Here is a 15,307-nt window from a genome sequence, read left to right as displayed (position 1 = left end):
GATTACAGGTAATAAAAAGAATCCAACATATTCAAATCTGAGGAATTGCAACAATCCAAACATTGTGCTTTTGAACAGCTGCTAAAAGGAAAGGCAGCAGTTATTAATTCACTAGCACCATTTTTTTTTTCCTAAACTGAAATACGGACTGCATTCATTTTGGCTAAAGTCATTCTTGGAAGCTTTAAAAATTCCCAGTAAGTGCAGATGATTTTCTGTTGGCTTTTGCTTAACTTCAGCTGACTTTCATGTAAATGTACCGCAGACAGGGGGTTAAAATGGCCAGATGGTTGCTGCAAAATGCTTTTCTGACTTGAACTTCTCCTCTTCCTCACCTCTTTCATATGCTTCAATCCTGAGCACTATGGACTTGGGAGAGAAGTATAAATTATTTTGACGGATGTTCTGGCTGCTTTATCCGCTTAAAAACAAGGTAATTGAAAGGTTTCATCCAGTTAGTTGAGACCTTCATGTCTCTGAATTTCACATTCCCAAAGGAGCCTATCTGGTATCATTCTAATTAGAATTACAATTATAAGTAGTTATAATATGATTATTGACTAGGGACAGCTCAATATCTATTCTTTCTCTACTGTACTCAATGTCTAAAACTCTCAGCACTGCTTCCATTTACCAAAGACCATGTAGAAAGCCTGAGGAGGTACCTACAGAATCTCTGAAAAAGACTAATATTGGAGTACAAAGGGTCAGGATGATCCTACTGTACATCCTGATTTGTTCTGAAACTTTCTGGGGCCCTAGGATAGTTCAGAAGATTGAATAAGTTAATGGTTAATTGGGTAAGTTAATGAAGAATGATCTGGCCTCCAAGCCTTGATTCTCCCAATAATGGACATTGCAAAGTTCTTTAGTTTTCCTCAGTATCAATTTCTTCATATGTAAGATGGAGATGCTGTGTGGTTGGTTGTTGTGAATTATGTGAAGAATACTACGGGCTACATAAATTCAAAAAGTTATTATTTGGAATCTAATAATGAGTATAACAGTTACCTAAGAATCAAGTTGGATACAATAAATATGGTAAATTAATGAATATGTAAAACTCACCGAGAATGTTGGCTCTGCTAATTTAACGTCAAAACTGATTAATACTTATTAAGGCTCTTTAGCTAAGCAAATTAGATATGAATTTATTTTCCTGGCATCTGAGTCATATTTTGATTTGTCTAATGCCAATGACTTCAAAAGAGTTCTTTGCTTAAATCATCTTTAAGTAAGCTCAAAAACAAATGTTAAATGATCCTTGGAATATAAAACAATTCAGAGTGCCAAATTGTGTAGTGATGGTCTTTTAAAATACTCTGTTGTATAAGGAAGAGGTAAAGATAGAGGTGGTATTAGGATTATTAGAAACTATTAAAGGTAGGCAGATAGATTATGTTGAAAAATCATGCTTGCCACTTACAGGCACGCATACAACCTCCCCAGGAACAGTATTAATTTTCTTGGATGACCTCTGTGATGAAGTGCCACACCTGCTATGGGTGTGCTCAAACAACAGTAGAATCCTAGAACCCAAGAGATTGGAGAGATCTTAGAAGATACAACTGTCTCATATGCTTTTACCAGCTGTTCCTCATTGTAGGATATTTTCCCAACAGATCTTCATAAGGCTGGCTGGCTTTCTGGCCACTCAGGACTCAGTTTCAACATCATGTCCTGATAGAGGTTGATGGACCACTTGGTTTAATATTAATTCCAGGGGAGCCTCTCTCCATTCCATCACTTCATTTCATTCCTTCCTGTCATTTCTTGCAATTTGTCATATGCTTTTTTAGTTTATTTGTTGCTTCTCCCTATCACCTCCCTCGTCTCTAGAAGGTTAGCATTTTTGAAGAAAGGACTTTGCCCATCTGAGTTCTGCTGTAGCTCAAGCATTTGGGACACATGTAGTAGGAAATAAACACAATTTTTTAAAGTTTAATCAGTAAAACCCTCATTTTGCCTATGAAGAATCAGAGGATAAAGCCAACTAGGGACTTTGCCCATTGTTAGACAGATAGTCACTGACAGAGCCAAGAATAGAGTCAATTCTCCTGTCACGCAGCTTAATGTTCTGTTTAGTGCACTCATTCACTGCTCTCAGGGTGACTTATACATGCTTGACCCTGTACAAAGGGGAATAAAACATTAGGTCTGTTTATAAGCTCTCTCCATTTTCTTCTGAGCAGTGCACTTTCTCCAGCAGATGTTTTCTCCAGAACAGTAGCACCACTCACCATGGTAATCTGATCTAGGTCTTATTCAGATTCCATTAGGGCCCTTCTAGTCCTGTAGTTTTATCACTAGAAGCAACAGACTTGTCTTCTGTATTACTGTGTAAGAAGGTAAACAAACATAGGCTATTATACATTCATTTATGCATAGACTTATGAGCTAATTACACATTTATTGAAGACTTACAGGCATTGTTTTAGATACATTGTTCGGGTATATAAAGAGAAAACTGAGACTGGCTTCACTAGGGTTGCAGCAGCATTGTTACACTGCCATGTGTTAAGTGCTACGTGGGAAGGGGTACAAGGGTGTTTATCAAGTGTCACGGGATCAGAGAAAGTTGCCGTAACTGCTGGATGAGAAAACAAGTTATCATAACGAAGAGTAGAGCATATGTTTAAAGGTGGGCCATTGTATCCCAAAACGTGAATGAGACAAGGACTCTTGTTCATTCTTGGTGGGAAAGCAAATGGTACAGCCACTTTGGGCAGTTTGATGGTTTCTTACACAATTAAACATATTCTTACTATATGATCCAGCTATACTGCTCCTTGGTATTTTCCCAAATGAGTTGAAAACTTGGGTCCACACAAAAACCTGCATATAAACATTTATAGCAACTTTATCCATAAATTGCCAAAACTTGGAAGCAACCAAGATGTTATTTAATAGGTGAAGGGATAAATAAACTGCAGTCCATGCAGGCAATGGAATATTATTCAGCAATATGAAATAAGCTATCAAGTCATAAAAATAAATAAAGCTCAAATGCATATTTCTAAGTAGAAGAAGCTAGTCTGGAAGTGTTGCATACTATGTGTTTCCAGTCATATAATATCCTGGAATTTAAAACTATGGAGACAGTATAAAGATCAGTGATGGCTAGGGTTCAGGAGGAGGGAAGGGAAGCATGAATAGGTGGAACAGAGGGCATTTTTAGGGCAGTGAAATGATTTTGTGTGCTACTGTTATGGTTGATTCGTGCCATTATATACCTGTCAAAACACATAGAACTCTGTGACACCAAGAAGGAACCATAATGTAAAATATGGGAGTCAGTTAATAATACTATATCAATATTGGTCCATCGATTTTAACAAATGTACCACACTAGTGCAAGCTGTTAATAATAGGGGAACCTGGGGGTGGAGGGTAGTGACGAGTTATGTGGGAACTATTTGTATTTTGCCGTCAATTTTTCTGTTAACCTGAAACTGTTGAAAAATGGCCTATTAAAAATGAATGAGACCTAGTGAACATTTCTGACAGTTAAATCTATGCAGTTTCTCAGAAGAATTATTTGTTGATTCATTTAGAAGACATAGACTAAGCTTACTTGGTGTTGGTCTCTGTGTGAGGCACTGAGATCCAGAAATAAAATAGGATATTTGCTATTAAAGAGTTTATAATCTCATAAAAAGAAGTAGCTATGCAAACAAGGTCAATAAAGTATGGTAGGCATTTGGGTAGAAATGCATATATGGTACAGGGAGCAGTTGTACCTGTTTGGAGTTGAGGTTCAGGAAAGTATTCCCAGAGTTGCTGAACCTGGAGCCAGGTCTTTATAGCTAAATAAGAAAATAAATGTGAGTTGACTAATAGATGATTCTAGGGGGTAGAGATAATTAAAGTTATGCACCTTGGATTCTGTACTCGATATGGAATAAAATCAATCTATAGAGCTTTAGACTGTATCAAAAGAAACAGCTCTTGAAATCTGGTTGAAGTTTTGGGTTGAATTCTTTCCATGTTTCACATTTGCAGCCTGAGATAGCTAAAAAAAAATTATGGCTGTAATCACCACTATATGCTTTCATCTATACTTTCAGTGTGATACTTCAGATATCTATCCTATGATAAGACCAACAAGAGCCATGGGAGAGGTATACTTAGGAGGAGTGCCAGTAAACTGTGTTGGAGCTTAAGAGGTCAAGCATTTACGAGGTTAGTTTACTTAATGGGCCATAAACATGAAGACAGGGAAGATAGGAAGCTAATGAGCCAGGGACCCAACTTCTAGGCAAATAAGGAAGCGTAGCCAGGAGGTCAGTAAACGGCAAACGTAAAGAGCAGAAAGAGGTGCATAACTACTGTCAGCACCTTAAGTTTATTACTAGCATTATTATGATCATAATTGTTATTGTCTTTTTTTATACAAATGTCAAGAACTTATGGTTTTAAAGCATCAGTAAAAAGCATGGAAAATTTCATTGCAATCCAGTATATTCGAGAATGGGCAGCTTCAACTAAGAGGAATGAGCATGAGGGAAAAGAAGGTCTTTTTTGGGGGAAGGGTTGGGTTTCAATTAAAGCCAGAAGATAGAAGGAGCTACCTGGACACATTTGTTTACAATAGGTTTTATTCTGGCTTGAATGTTGTCAGTTAAAACGGTGAGTAAAAAAGCCCTGCAAACAGATGCTAGATAGTGAGAAGACCACAGCCTGCAGGGCCTAGTATTTTGTCCAATAACTGGGAAAGATAGAGATGAGAGGTACAGGAACCGGTAGTGTTTGATTTCTGGTATTTCTGTAAGAAATCAGTCCATCAAGCAAGTGATTCTAATTCTCAAAAGAGTATTAGCAGCCTGAAATATAGAGACTCAAAGGTATATAAGGTGCACTAAAGCAATCACCCTTGATGATTGTTCTCTCCAGATAGAAAAGGTTTTCCTTTATTGTGGTTGGAGATCTGGGATGATTTTTGTGTGTTCCAATTTAGAAGTTTGAGGTAGTTAGGAATCCCGTAGCTCTGTTAAGGGAAATTGTTACCAATTTTTACTCACAAATGAACTACTCTACTATAGCCAGCCTTGAGGGGTACAAACTGATACTGGTGAAACCCCAGGCCCTGGGTATTGAGTAAGGCATTGACAGTTTGAGTACTGACATGTGATTGGGAGATAAGTAGGAACTGGTGGGAGGAAAACAGCCAGAAATTGGCATTCATAGGATATAAAGAAAGGGGAAACAGTGAGGATTAAAACAGACACAGGAGTTAAGGCTAACTTCAGAGGGGCAAGCAGTGGGAGAGTCTTCTTGGATGTTTTTACAGAACTAGTTTCCGAAAGAAACCTATTTAGGCTTAAAGAAACAGAAGCTTACTTAATGAAACAGTTATTATTTTTACATTTTCATGACAATTGAAATTTATTTATATAAATTTCACTGGGCTGAAAAAGTGTCATTATATAAACACACACAACGATGTATTTCTTATACTTAATCACTCGGGGGATGTCAGCAATTTTCTTTTGGAAGCAGTATGTTTCCAGAAGTAGTTTTTCTTTATTGTAAAGGATATTCTGTTTGAGATAGTATGGATTTTAAAGAAACAACTTGTCCTAGAAAGAGCAAATTATGAAGAATTATAAAACATATGCTTAAGAAAAATTAGGTTAAAAATAGCAGCTGAACTATTGGAAGATGCTGGTCATGTAATGTGAGCAAAAGCATAGCAATAGAGGGGTGGGATTGCTTCAGATAAAGAGCCAGGGAGGCTCAAGGGACATGTCTCTATGGCTTCTGACCACTCTGAACCCAGTACTGTTTTCCATTAGGACTTACCAAAAAGCCCAAAGGAGCCAAGAATTCCAGGTTTCTAAAGATAACATATATTCGCCTCCATGGCTTACTTATTGGGCTTGGCTACTTAACTTCTTATTTCACCTATTGGGGATTTAGTTTCCTCAGTTATAGCCTACTCTAAAAGGTGTTTGTGAGAAATACATCAAATAATGCTTGGTGAAGTATCTGGAATGTAGAGTAAAGCTTCAATAAATAAGTTATTTTTAAAAGGCTAGGCTTTGTAAATGAAAATGACCAATGGTAAATTTTACTGGAGTCCTTATCTGTAAAGGAGAGCTGTTAATAGTGTCACTTTATATGTTGTTATTATCTTAACAAAATATCTATTAAATGTTCAACAGTCTTGGGCTACAGAAAGCAATCCGTGGATGTTATGTCTTATTCTTAATAGAACCTGTCTTCTCCAACTTGCTTCTTACTACTTTCTGGGGTTGTTGACGTCAAAGCAGAGGTTGAAAAGTGGTAACCCACATACTGGATCTAGCCCTTGTTGTGTTTTGTTTTGCCTAACACTATATAAGTAATGAATTTGAAAACATATGGGTGTAGCACATACTTCCTAGGTTGTCACAGTCCCCACACTGTCTTTTGTTTTGTACCTGGCACAGTGGACATAGGCTATCTGTTTGATAATTAAGACAACCTATTCTAAAATACTTGTCTATCATGTTTTCCTTTGCTGTTTCATTTCTCTGATTCCCATTTTTAAAATTCACTACTTATTTTCAAGCTCTGTTTAATATATGAAGAACAAAAATAGTTTATGCATCTGCAGAAACTCTAACAATACATTTCATTGGTTTACAATAGGAAAATGAATATTGGGTCAATACGCCATCACAAAAGTTTCTCTGAAGACAATTCAGTTAATTACCTTTAGTTTTTTTTTTTCAATGTAACACAAATAAAAATGAATAGTATAGACTTTCATTTCCTCATTTTTCCTTGTGTTATAAGATATTTTATTCTCGAATTGTGGATTGTTGTTCACAAAAGGTATTTTAAATTTTATTTGTATAGAGTAGCAAAAATATGCTTACTAGAAGAACTCAGAATAACATTAACATATAAAATGAATGCAAAATAATAGAAGCATTCTCAAGTCAAAACAGAGACTTTATGAAGATGCATTAGTTTTTAATTCACAGGAGGTCACACTTAGTGGTCCAGTATTTACACTAATTTTATCAGTAGACTATGGTAATCAAGAACACCACTTGGTGGCACAACTAATTTTTTTAGTGCAAAAAAATGCCCATTATCCAAACACAAAGAGAGGAAGTCAAATTATCTCTTCGCAGTTGATATGATTCTATACCTAAAAAGCATCATAGTTTCTGCCCGAAGACTCCTAGTACTGATAAGCAATCTCAGTAAAGTTTCAGGATACAAAATCAATGTACGAAAATCAGTAGCATTTATATACACCAATAATGTCCAAGTTCAGAGCCAAATCAAAAACGCAAGCCTATTCACAATACACACACACACACACACACAAACACACACACACACTACCTAGGAAAACAGCTAACCAGGGAGGTGAAAGACCTCTACAATGAGAATTACAAAACACTGCTCAAAGAAGCTAGAGATGACACAAACAAATGAAAAACATTTCATGCTCATGAATTGAAAAAGTCAATGTTGTTAAATATTGCAATAGGAAAATGAATATTGGGTCATTTTTTAAAATGGCTATACTACTGAAAACAATTTACAGATTCAGTACTATTTCTATCAAATGACCAATGTCTTTTTTAAAGAATTAGAAAAAACTATTCTAAAATTCATATAAAAGCAAAAAAGGGCCTCAATAGACAAAGAAAAGCTAAGTAAAAAGTACGAATTCTGAGTCATCACACCACTCGACTTCAAACTATACTACAGGGCTACAGTAACCAAAACATCATGGTACTGTTACAAAAACAGACACATAGACCAATGGGACAAGTTAGAGAACCCAGAAATAAACATCTATTACACATCTATTACCATCTGATCTTTGACAAAGTTGACAATAACAAGCAATGGAAATAGGACTTCCTATTCAGTAAATGGTGCTGGGATAACTAACCATTTGCAGAAGATTAAAACTGTATATCTTCCTTTAACCATATAAAAAATAAACTCAAGATGGATTAGAAGCTTAAATGTAAAATGATAAAAGCCCTAAAAGAGAATCTAGGAAACAGCATTCTGAATACAGACCGTGGCAAAGATTTCATGATGGAGACTCTGAAAGCAATTGCAACAAAAACAAAAATTTATAAGTGTGTCCTGATTATAGTAAAGAGCTTCTACATAGCAAAAGAAACTATCAACAGAGTAAACAGACAACCTACAAAACGGGAGAAAATATTTGCAAACTATGCATTGGACAAAAGTCTAATATCTAGAATCATAAAGAACTTAAATCAAAAAGCAAAGAACAAACAACCCTATTAAAAATGGGCAAAGGGCATTGTATTAGTCAGTTATCATGCTGCTAATAAAGACATACCCAAGACTGGGTAATTTGTAAAGGAAAGGGGTTTAATTGACTCACAGTTCAGCCTTGGTGGGGAGGCCTCAGGAAACTTACAATCATGGCAGAAGGGGAAGCAAACACCTCCTTCTTCACATAGTGGCAGGGGAGAGAAATGCAAAGCTAAGGGGCTGGTGGAGCCCCTTATAAAGCCATCAAATCTCATAAGAACTCACCCACTACTACAAGAACGGCATGAAGGTAACCACCCCCATGATTCAATTACCTCCCACCTCCCATGACATGTAGGGATTATGGGAACTACCATTCAAGATGAGATTTGAATGGGGACACAAAGCCTAACCATATCAGAAATATACAGACACTTCTCAAAAGATGACATACACACAGTCATCAAGCATACAAAAAAAATGCTCAACATCACTAATTATTAGGGAAATACAAATCAAGACTACAGCGAGATACCATCTTACACTAGTCAGAATGGCTATTATTAAAAAGTCAAAAAACAACACAACAAATGTTGGCAAAATTGTGGAGAAAAGGGAACATTTATACAATACTGGTGAGAACGTAAATTAGTTCAGCCACTCTGGAAAGCAGTTAGGAGATTTCTCAAAGATCTTAAAACTACTATTAGAGCCAGCAATCCTATTACTGGGTATATTCCCAAAGGAATATAAAGTATTGTACCATAAAGACACATCTATGTGTATATTCATTCAGCATTATTCACGGTAACAATGACATGTAGTCAACCTAAGTGCCCATCAACCGTGGACTGGATAAAGAAAATGTGGTACATATACACCATGCAGCCATAAAAAGAATGCAATCATGTCCGTTGCAGCAACATGGATGCAGCTGGAGTCCATTATCCTAAGTGAATTAACACAGGAACAGAAAAGAAATACTGCATGTTCTCACTGGTAAGTGGGAGTTGTACATTGAGTACACATGGACACAAAGAAGGGAACAGTAGACACTGGGGCTTACTTGAGGGTGGCGGGTGGGAGAAAGGTGTGGATTGAAAAGCTACCTATTGGGTACTATACTCACTACCTGGGTGACAACATAATTTATAGGGCAAACCCCAGTGACGTGCAATTTACTCAGCTAACAGATCTGCACAAGTGTTCCCTGAACCTAAAATAAAAGTTGGAAGAAAAAAAACAACAATCAATCAAACCAACCAACCATAGAAAACCATTCAGCCACTTCAGATATTTATGAGAACGAATACATATTTGTTGTTTTGGATATTTTGTTGTGTGGCAAAGACTAACACATACAGATTAGTTTTGTTTCTCCCTAGCACAAAGACCTGCCCAAATACCCTCAGTAAGTAACTACAGAATAAACAAGTGAACAAAAACATTTCAAGTGTGGAAAAAAAAAAGAATGCCCATGAGATTTGCCGTCTGTAACAAAGTATTTTGCAGAATATATTTAATATGTAAAGGTAGTGGGGTAAGTTTAATGGAAGGAAATTTTTACCAAATAAAAGATATTAGTTGAAATAATTTATTTTGTACTTCACATTATGTTCATTTTTTTTGGTGGAGGTAGTTACTATAAATATTTTTGCTTGATAATAGAGATGTATGGTTGTTTGGGGGAATCCAGGAATATAAAAAGTAGTACAGGCTACATGCCTGCATCTAAAGTGTTTGTGGGACCTCAAAATACAAGTAGATATGTTTTCACTTTAGTACTACTCATTCAGCCACTCTCTGGCCAGCTGATCTGCCATATGTTAGTATATGGATACTAATAGTTCCTCATTTTTTCCTACTTATTCCATATGGTTTTAGTTTGTTTATATGTTACAACTTTTTAGTTTTTCAAGTGTTTTTGGACACCTATGCGTCTAAGTTTTTACAATTTTGTGATGAAAAGATTACCTGGTCAAATACATTTGGGATAATGTACATAAGAGATCTAAGAGATTCACAAAGCCCATGAAATTATTTAAGAGGCTGATGATTTCTGTATTGAAAAACCTGTTTGATTTTCTTTAACTCAATTTATTACATTAAAAAAATACAGACTTATTGTTGAATATTAACTTTTTAACTTTTTAAAGAGAACTAGGTCAATGGATGCTGCTATAAGCAGCATTATATCATTTTATTTACTGTCTTCTTTTTCTTGTAACTTTGGCCTAGCATAATAATATTAGCTTTGTCTCCAACCTCTCCTTTTTATGGAATTTACAGTCTTAGTACCTACTGCTAACTGATTTCATTCTCTTCTTGCTTGCTTACTTACAGTTAGTTTTTTCTTAGTACAAATTCCCAGGAAAATTGTTTCAGGTTCCAGCAATGACAGAGGAGTGTGTGGTAGACCAATGCTCTCACTGAGAAAGACTTGGAACAACTAAGTCTTGAGGGGATAAAATCTGGATAAAGTAGATTCTGAGCAGAGAGATGAGAGGATATTCTGCAACCCTCCTTTTCCACCCTCAGGGCATTTTTGATTCTGAGAATGGAGTAAGAGTTGACATCACTCAGATACAAAGAAACTGGTAGAAATTTTAATAATTTCATGGGACCGGAGAGAAAAAAAAAGTGATTCAGGAGGCAGAATTTCCTGTAATAATAATAAAAAAAAAAGCCAAGGACTGGACTCAACATTCTTCTGAAAGAGTAAAAAGCTAGCAGTCTCATAGTGGCAAGAACCCAGGAATGCTAGTATTCATGAGAGAAGCTCTGCAGACCCCTCTTCTCACCCTTTCAATTAAAAACCCCTGAAAGGAGATACCCTGGGAACTGCAACAAAGCAGAGGTTGGTGGACCATACCCAAACTGCAGTGCCATCTCAGGTCAGTTCAGTCCCTAGCTGGAAGAAGGTGATCAGTGTTTCTTCTATCTGCCTGCAGAAGAAAAGGATGAACCTTCTCTGGAAGTAGATAACAGTCTCAGAACCTCTACATTTTTTATACACAACATCTAAAGAGAAACAAAGAAACAGAAAGTGGAAACAAACACAGATGATCTACATACTGAAATCATGCTAGGGCTTTAAAATGGAAGTAATTAATATATTCAAGACAATAAGAAAAATATTAGAAATGAAAGCCAGAATGGATGAAAAGAAGCCAAATGTAATGAGTGAATTAAAATCCCTTAAAATATTTTTTGAAAAAGAAAATCTAGTTGTCTCATGCTCTCATGCCGTGCCCATGGAACAAATGTTGGCAAACCAATGGTGTCAGAAGCTCATACACTCCAATTTCCCTGGACTGGAAAAGGAAACTCATATCATGTAATAAATAAGTCTGTTGCTTTAACAAAAGCTTTGGGCTGTGGGTAGTAGTGCAACATGATATTTCTACTGCATATTTCATGAAGCATTAAAATATTACATATCACACATAAGAATATGATGCACAGATAAGGATATTCATTCTAGTACTATTTAAATATTTATTCACAAGGATTATTTATAACATGTTTATGTATTAGCCATTAAAAGTAAAACCAGTACAAAAATAAAACATTATCAGCCCCAAATCCTTCATATTTTAAAAACAGACACTTATAATAAAGCTTGAAACTGGTCACAGTGATGGTCATATTTATAACACGGAAATTGGCAAACAAAAATAGAGCCTTCCCTCCCCCACCTGCCCAGAGAGCTGGTTCTAAAACATTTACCATCCAAGACCAAAGACCTAGATCCTTTGGTGATAGCTTACAGGTTTTATATATGGTTTCCACTCATACCTAATCTAAATAGTAATCTGGCACTTTCAATAGATTTGAGGTGAAAATACTCACGTTAAAAATGCAAATCTAAATAATTTGTTAGGCTAACTGAAGCATACCCACCATGGGTTGACATTGTGATACAGACTTTGAGTGCATTTTTTACATTTGGTCTTTCAGATATTTCTGATCTTCTGGGAAGTTTACTGTAACTCTTCTTGTAAATGTTTACTCTTGATTTTGGCTATTCTTTATATACCCTAATTTTACTGATTTAAAGTGTCCTTTATTTTAATTTCTTTAATATTCTTTTAATATCTAATGAGAACTACTGCTAAAAGTCAATATTGTTAATGGGAAAATCTAACAGAATGTAACTGGAGGGTTTCATTAAGTTAACATTTTGGACTTCTAATGGCATCCTTATTAACTAACACTTCCCTCGAATCAAAAACAAATACCCAAACAGACTCTTTTTACAATTTTATTAACTCCAAATTAAGTTTTCATACACGTGTTTATCCTACATACGTGGCATTCATGTTAGGCTCTCTGCTACCTTGTTCTATTTTCAGGTTATACTAAAACATTTTTCTTCCAGAAAAGATCAGAAAGATCAGAAATCTCAAGTTGTATGAAATAAAGCTAGGTTGATGTTACCAGCAATGTGTCTCATAGTGATAGAAATGTTTCCTGGTGATTCATAATACCCAGAGGAAGTTGATAGAATGTAACTCTGGAATTATTTTTGCACTCTTAGGTTCTACTAAATTTTCTTCCTGATTCAATAATATTCTCTCTGCACATTACTTTAAAAAGTATATTTACACATAACTATCTATATATGTATATATCTCTATAGATATAAGTATATACATATTATAAAAAAGAGGAGTATTTCCTCTTGAATTTTAGTACATAATGCTGCTGTACATCACCTTCTATTTTTTATATTTTAGCCATATAGTTCTTGTTTCATTTGCTTGAGCCAACAGTAATATTTTTCAGGTTTTAAACCTTAAACTATATTTTTTTCTTTATTGTAATTGATGCATAATCTCAATTTTTAATATTATTTCATAGGGCACATCATTAATAAAGTACATGATCATTTTTTGGACTTAAATACTTTTCTCATATATATCATGGTTTCTCCATGTGGTGTGTGTTCTCATCAAATTGAAGTGGATTACATTAAACGTATTCTATAGGGGATGGGTAAATAGAAGGATATGAAAGGTCTCTGATAGACTAGATGCACACAGTATTCTGACGCAGAAGAATTTACTAGTGGTCTTCTGAAATATAGCTACAGCTTATCTCTTCAACTTAATTTTCTGATATTCTCCCATAAGACCTCTCTGTTCTATTTTGTCCAGGCCCAGGTTCATACTTTGTCTGAGAGCACTGGTAGTCTATAAGAATATCATGACAATTCATTGCTTTGGCATAAATATTCTCTTATAGTCTATTTCAAAAACTGACTTCGTTTGCTTCTATTTCTTGATTTATATCTGGAGTCTCTATGAATAACCTTAAGGTCTGCATAAATTATCTATAGGCTGTTTGGAGATTATTTCTATGTCACTTTCTCCTTCTTTGTTTACTGATCAATACTATTTGCTGACATCCACAGAGAAAATGAAACTTTGGATTGAATACTTATTATTTAATGCATCAGGTAAACCTTTTTTAATCCACAGATGTGAACTACAGAAGAAACTATCACTATGTTTCTCAGACATAGGAATGGGAGTTTCTTTGTGTTTTTTTGCATTGAGTTACTGCAACCAGATTAAAGCAGCAGAATAATCAGGATCATTGGCAGATTTGTGTTCCAAGTCTTGGTCTAGTAGTTTTAGTTGTCACTCATTCCAAGGTTGTTCTTATGGGGGGTAAACGCAACTGACAGACAGACACCTGTTACTGAGAACCAGTGACCCATCAAATAATAACCCTTAACTATGCATAGTGGAGGATATCAAGAGAAGGAATATTGCCTGTATCTCACTTCCTTACATAAGCTTGGTTTTTGGGCCCTCCTGGTTGGATATCCTCAACCTGTTCAATTTCTGAAAAGTGTATGCCATTCATTTCAGCTCACATTGTTTTTTTTTGCACCACTTTAATCCTTTATTCATTTTTTTCTTAAACTATGTTATATTCATATGAAGCCTACTTTGTCTTCCACTTATCATCAGAAAAATATTTCTTAAAAATAACAGTTCATTATGACATGTCCCTGAACTCCTACAATACCTTTCATCTCTAGTGCTTCTCTGCCAATTATATATCACACTTTATTTTGAGTTTTCTATTTAAGTGGATAGGCTTTATACCTGCAATTAAAATTGAAGCTTCAGTTCTATTCAAGCAGACATTATATGTCTTTGTATTCTCTAGTGGTGAATTGATATTTATTCAATGATTGAGCATAGTGTCTTTGGTCAAATTGCCATGTTCATGGTCTTTATATCTTGGATAGCCCAATAAGTTGGGTTGAATGAATGTAGTCACACTATAGATATTGACTTGTTTTATGCTTTGGCCATATGAAGTGTATCACTTAGATTTAATTACAACTTATATTGTTGATCATTTTGTTAGAAAATACATTTCAAAGGATCTAATATTACTATTCCCTCTGGTTCCATTCAAAAGCTTCAAAATGATTGGCAAATAACATATAAACATCTTCATGTGTTTATTTCCTTGTGGTTTACCCATATCTGCCTTCTTAAAAACAGACCCATTAAGTAGTATTGGTGATCTAAAACTACTTGAAGATACTAATAGTGCAGGGTTAATAGGAATGTCCAATAATTAATTCAGAAGAAGGTACAAGATGCATCTTTTAAGAGTGCCCTGTTCAACGCCATAACAATCAAAGCTGCCTTTCTAATGAAGTGCTTGAATATAATAATAATTCAAGCTTCTTTCAGACCTAAAGCATTTTCTAGGATTGCCAAAATTGCGTAAAACATACAGAAAAATTAATTGTATCACTCCTTTAGGTGATGAAATGCCACACTTTAGATAAAACTGGATCAATGGCCTTTTTTTTTTTTTTCTGCTGGCCTTTGATCTTTCAGGCAAATGGAGCGTAATAGAATACTGTAAAGTCTTATAAAATAAGACTTGGAGAAAAAGCACAGCTTTCTGTTATCATTTAGATGCATCTTTCTTGTATATCACTTTGGACTGGATAAAGCTTAAAGGTCTTTTCCAAGATCCACTTTCCCTAAGTAGACATGATAAACTTTAATAGAGTGATAAAAATGAGACA

This window comes from Gorilla gorilla, chromosome 11 (assembly GCF_029281585.2).
Source record: "Gorilla gorilla gorilla isolate KB3781 chromosome 11, NHGRI_mGorGor1-v2.1_pri, whole genome shotgun sequence".
NCBI lineage: Eukaryota > Metazoa > Chordata > Mammalia > Primates > Hominidae > Gorilla > Gorilla gorilla.
The sequence above is the reverse complement of the archived record's forward strand: the minus strand, read 5'-3'. Positions refer to the sequence as shown.